This window comes from Sander vitreus, chromosome 16, assembly GCF_031162955.1.
Source record: "Sander vitreus isolate 19-12246 chromosome 16, sanVit1, whole genome shotgun sequence".
Taxonomy (NCBI): Eukaryota; Metazoa; Chordata; class Actinopteri; order Perciformes; family Percidae; genus Sander; species Sander vitreus.
In genome coordinates this window covers 29,656,638-29,662,877 of record NC_135870.1, presented here as the reverse complement: position 1 = coordinate 29,662,877, position 6,240 = coordinate 29,656,638, and positions in this window count along the sequence as shown.

The window sequence follows — 6,240 nt, the reverse complement described above, 5'->3', positions numbered from 1 at the left end:
ACTCCGAACACATCTTCCTTTTTTAAGAAAGACTTCAGTGCCGTTCTTTGTTCTTTTCTCAAAGAAAAGCTGAACTCCAAGTCTTCCAGAGTCGCGGCCAAAGCCGATTCCAAAGACCGCTGTTCTCCAGCAGCAGCAGCCATCTTGTTTGTTTTCAAGTAGCAGGGAATTCACGCGGAACCGTCGCAACTCTGCCGTCCTTATGTTAAGCCCCGCCCACCGACTCTATACACGATGTGATTGGCCTGACCAGAGTTTGGTTTTTCCAGCTCGCAAGCCTACGAGGGTTGCTAGATGACCCTGGCTGCATATTACATGTGGGATGTACTTCAGTTTACTTTGTTGAGAATTGCTCTCTAAACCCTGTCTCTTGTAAAGTAAGTAACGTTTATTTCTAGAGCACATTTAAACACAGTTTAAGCTGACCAAAATGCTGTACAAAAAAGCACTAGATGCTGTGTTAACCCTTGTTTTGTCCAACACAAGGGTTAACAGCTATAACACAGTAGTTCCACAGGGTGGTGCTGTAACAGAAAGCAAAGCAGACATATCCATTTAAATGTGTTAATCTACAGTTGTCCTCAACGGAAGAACTACTCTGCAGACACATACAATGGTTCCGTTGCCCATGGAGTGAACACACTGAGCTGCAGAGACTTTGGACATCAAGTCTGTTGACTCATCGTTACTGCAGAAGTAGAGAGATGTTCCCTGCTCACTGTAATTATCAATTTAATGCTGTTGGGTTCAGAACATGTTGACACAGACAAGACTGAACAGTAAAACGTCAGCTGTGATTACTGGTCTCCAGCAGAGCTGCTGCTCTGTATAAAAAACACATGGTTACTAAATGTAATGATGGTCTATGAAATAAGAGCCGGTGATTTGCAGGCTTCAGTCAGACTGATCTCAGAGCTGTGATAAAGATGAACTGATCAATTGTTTAGTGTTGAAATGAGAGAGCAAACACTTTGAGATCAGATTTGGTGGTTAGAAAGTTTGATGTCTTTGTACATGTTGTGACATTGTCAGCTGTAATCCAGCTTTATTTCCTGTAGACAACAAACACAGTCGTCTTCATCAAGTCAAACACATGATCCCAACAAACTTCTGACCCATCTAATTGGCTGACTGTTCTCCCTCTCTCTGTCTTTCTGTCCAATCCTGAAGCCTGTCACCATTCTCCTCTCACAGCTGCACTGAGAAGGTTGGATGTTTACAGGAAATACTGACTCTTTGCTTTGATACTATCTGTGTTTAGTGCAGTACTACTGAAACCAGCATGGACTGACTCCAACCCTCTACTGACCTCAGTCTCCAGTGTGGACTCTCCTTCAGGCTCAGACAAAATCTTAACGTCTGAATCCTGCCGCTCGTTGAATCTCCAAAACCAGCTCCCTCAGATGGGAGGGGTTGGACTTCAGAGCTGAGGCTAGAGAAGCACAGCTGATCTGTGCCAAACTGCAGCACTACAATCTGAATAAAGAATAAATGAAGCCCATAAAAATCAGTTTGAAATGTGAAGCTCAATATTACTCTGTCCTTTCTACAGATATTAACCAAATGTCACCACAACATTCGTATACCTATCCATGTCAACACAGATCAATAACATGCTGCTGATCTCAGTCAGAGGCCTGTACGTTTATCAGTGTTTTTTGCCCCCAACAGCTCCTTCCAGGCAGCGCTGCCTGGAAGGCACTAGGATTAGGCAATGGGTATGGTTAGGATTAGGGTTAAGGTTAAAGTTAGGTGCCTTGAAGTCAACGGTCGCAGCGCTGCCTTGAAGTCAATTAGGCAATGGTTATGGTTATGGTTTGTGGTTAAGGGTTTTAATTTTTTGGCACTGGCCTATTGATCCAAGGGGGAAAAAAGGGGTTAGATGGAAGTATGAAGAGGTATACAGACTGCTATTGAGGAATAGGCCAATGGGTTGATAGTGTAGAGGCAACTCTGTTTCCCCGATCCTGGGGGACATGGGTACGAACCCCAGGCACGGCACACTTGCTGGTCCGCAGGGCTGAGGAAGGGCAGTGGGTCTGGTGCTGCGATGAGGTCTGGGTGTCCATTTTGGTGGGAAAGGAGAGGGGGAAAGAGAAGGGAGGGGCGCCTAAGGGTTGAAATATAACTGGAATGGGACTATGGATAGAAAGGAGAGAGGTAAATATAGAGAACCGACGTAGGGAGAGTAATATGAACAGGTCTAAGAGAAAAGCTAAAATAAGTGCATAGGGTTAGGGTTCATAGTAATCTGATATAAGAATAAATGTATCACAGCAAGCAAACATGCACAAGGGATCCACCCTAAAAGTGCTGGGTTAAAAGGGCCAGTAAAATCATGCAAACACATCTGGCTGGCAGTAAAATAAATGGATAGTTTAGGAAGTAATAAATAATAAATAAATAATTGCAACAACATGTAAGTGCTTGGTGATCAAATACATTAATAAAACATGCAAAACACATCTACTTAGTAATAGTAAATAATTACACAATATGATATGGAGTAAGAAAAGAGTAGATAGGGTAGTACAAGTATTGGCCCTCCTCCCCTGGGAGGGCGGGGTTCGACTCAGACCAGGGAGGTCCCCCTGGCTCAAAACAAAGGGAAGGGGGCGCTGATTTTTGACGTATGGGGTTCGATTTTTGCACATGGGGATATAGTAATGGATTGGGGCAACAATTAAGAAGAAGGTACATAGGAAGTTAGACCGTTTAGATCGTTTAGACCTCTGGGTTTGGTGGTCTGCAGAAGAGCGATCCAAATTTTTTCCGCCCTCTTCCTCTGCCCAACGGTCCAGTGGTCATTAGACTCCAGACCAGAAATGATGAGGTGGTTAGTGGAGTGCTGCTGAAAGTGTAGGACTAGTGGTGTGGTGAGTTTACCTTCTCCAATATTGTACAGGTGTTGTTTGAGGCGTGTGAGTATAGTATGTTTGGTTTCTCCTATGTAGTGTTTGTTACAGATGGTGCATGTAATAATGTAAATGGTATTGCTAGTGTTGAGAGTAGGATTGAAGAATGGGGTGAGACGTCTGGCTATGTGGGTTAAAGATGAATTTCGGTCGAAACGGTCGCAGCGCTGCCTTGAAGTCAATTAGGCAATGGTTATGGTTAAGGTTAGGGTTAGGGTTAGGTGCCTTGGAGGCAGCGGTCGCAGCGCTGCCTGGAAGGAGCCGTTGGGGGCAAAAAACACAGACGAGTGGCCTGTACTACGAAGCAAGATTTGGCGTTAACGAGGTAACTTCAGGTTCAACCCAGGGTTTTGTGTATCACAACGGTGGATCAGTTGTTACCGGGTTCAATCTCCGTGGTAACTTATGCTGAACACCTAACCTGGTCGGGAGCAGGTTAAGCTGGAGATCAGAGATCAACCGGTGTAAAAGCACCGCCTACTGACCAATCAATACTCGGCTGATAACGGCGTCACCGTTCGTAGAAGATCAGCTGGAGCTCGGTGCGTGGAGAGAGAGAGGTGCGCTCAGAAAAGTTTAAACATTTAGAGACCAACAACCCTGTTAACATTCCTTGATGGGTATCTTTTTATATTTTATATCATATATACGTAATATCATCCATCCATCCATCTTCGTCCGCTTATCCGGGGTTGGGTCGCGGGGGCAACAGCTCCAGCAGGGGACCCCAAACTTCCCTTTCCCGAGCCACATTAACCAGCTCTGACTGGGGGATCCCGAGGCGTTCCCAGTCCAGGTTGGAGATATAATCCCTCCACCTAGTCCTGGGTCTCCCCCGAGGCCTCCTCCCAGCTGGACGTGCCTGGAACACCTCCCTAGGGAGGCGCCCAGGGGGCGTCCTTACCAGATTCCCGAACCACCTCAACTGGCTCCTTTCGACTCGAAGAAGCAGCGGCTCTACTCCGAACTCCTCACGGATGACTGAGCTTCTCACCCTATCTCTAAGGGAGACGCCAGCTACCCTCCTGAGGAAACCCATTTCGGCCGCTTGTACCCTGGATCTTGTTCTTTCGGTCATGACCTCCAGCCTTCATGACCATAGGTGAGGGTAGGAACAAAAACTGACCGGTAGATTGAGAGCTTTGCCTTCTGGCTCAGCTCTCTTTTCGTCACAACAGTGTGATAAATTGAATGTAATACCGCACCCGCTGCGCCAATTCTCCGACCAATCTTCCGCTCCATTGTCCCCTCACTCGCGAACAAGACCTCAAGGTACTTGAACTCCTTCACTTGGGGGTAAGGACTCATTCCGTACCTGGAGAAGGCACTCCATCGGTTTCCTGCTGAGACCGCGGTTGTTAGGGTTAGTGAAGCCAGGTAGCTGAAATAAATCCAGGGCATGTTGTACAGGCCTCTGGTTGATCCTTTTAACAGCTGTGTGTGTTCTGAAGAATCAATATCAAACAGACACTGGGCCTCATGAAGGAAGTGGTATACTGTACAAACAAATGTCCTCACATTTTTGGTTGTTTCCACGATGTATTCTTATTCTGTTAGTACCCATTGATTTCTGGGATTTACCAATGTTTTTTTTTTACAAAATATTTTACAAACAGTCGAGCGCTCTCTGACCATGATAAAAAAAGCAACTAATAATTAGTAGTTAGTTTTACATTTTAGTTTTCTTAGGTTACAGCAGGCTAAAAGTGTATTATTCAGCCAATCAGGACATTGAGTTCACAAACAAATCAAACTGTTGAGTTCATTCTAAGATGTCTTTCCTCTCCAGTCCACAGGGAAGAATACTGACTTCGAGACTTTGACAGTAAAATAATAAAATGTTGGATTAACACTCACCCTGCCTCAGCCTTTAGTTTCCCTCCTCCTGCTCGGTTCTGTCGACTTCATAATGGAGTTTTAGGGTTCTTCTCTGTTCTCATGTTCCTGGATCACCTGCTCATTGTTGCTCCATCCCTCTTCGTTTACAGGAAAACAGGTTTATCCGAGTGTACATATGTGTGTGTGTGTATGTGTGTGTGTGCTGACACAGATCAGCTTTTTAACTCCAAATGAATCTGATATTCTGCATTTAGAGACCAAGTTTCCTAAAGCTTCTCCTACCCACCCTTTTCTTTACGTTTTCTCTCTACATTCTGTCTATACCTAACTAGGCTCTCTTTAAGGATTCAAGCCAGTTGACATGGGCATATAATTCCTTCTACATGCTATTTGTCCCGATAACATTTTTCGTAGATGTATATTTATATTTTTGTATGTACTCTTGAAAGTTTTCATACTATTTGCAGGATAGAATTGTTCAAAAACCTGTGTGCACAGTTTACTTTTGGCTCAAAACTCTGCTTAAAAACCAAAAAGTAGCAGTGTAAATGTAGCCTGAGTCGTGCAACAGAAAACTCAGATTGGACAGATGGTCTAGCTAGCTGTCTGGATTTACCCTGCAGAGATCTGAGGAGCAGTTAACCATAGTCCTCACAAATCCACCAGAGGTTAGAACGCAAACACAAAGAAAGAAGAAGGTGACGGACATCCGGCGGAATTCCCGGCGGCACCGGAGGAATCCCGGAAGTGGAACTACGTGGATATAGACTATGTGCCAAATGGACAACTTACAGCCCTGCCTTAGGAAACTCGTTAGGAACTAGATTTACTTTATTTATTTATATAGTCATGTCATGTGTACGATTGTTTTGTTAAATAAATTAAGACTGTGGACCATAAGAATTATACCTACTTAAAAACATACAATACCAAGTGGTATCATTCAGAGTTTAATATAAGACATTTTGAATTTTTAATGCATCCAAGTTTTAAAATGTCATTTGGTTGGACAAAGATGATTTTTTTTAAAAGGGTTTAACCAATGGCTGAAGAGGGACTTTATAGTGTCCTACCTACCCATTTGGTAGTCTGTGTAGGTCTTTTTCTTTGGCTTTCTCTTCATTGGAATCCATAGTGGCTCTGAGCACGTCATATCAGCAGTGGTCGGAAAATCATAGTCCATTCTGTTATCTTAAAGAGATAATTATACACAGGTTTAATGCAACATGCAGGATCTCAGTGAGGATGATGCATTTGTGAATTAAAGGGGAGTTAAACAAAGGGCATTACATTCATCGTTTAGCTTCAGTGGTCTCTGATGTTGATGTACTTAGTTTCATTGATAGAAGCATGATTGGCCTGAATTGATAAGCATGTATTTGCATCTTTACAAAAGAGCATTGTCCATTATTAAATCATCTTTCATGATCAATTAGGAGAATTGCTACATTGTCACACGATAAACCCCCAGAAAAAAAGATTTAAA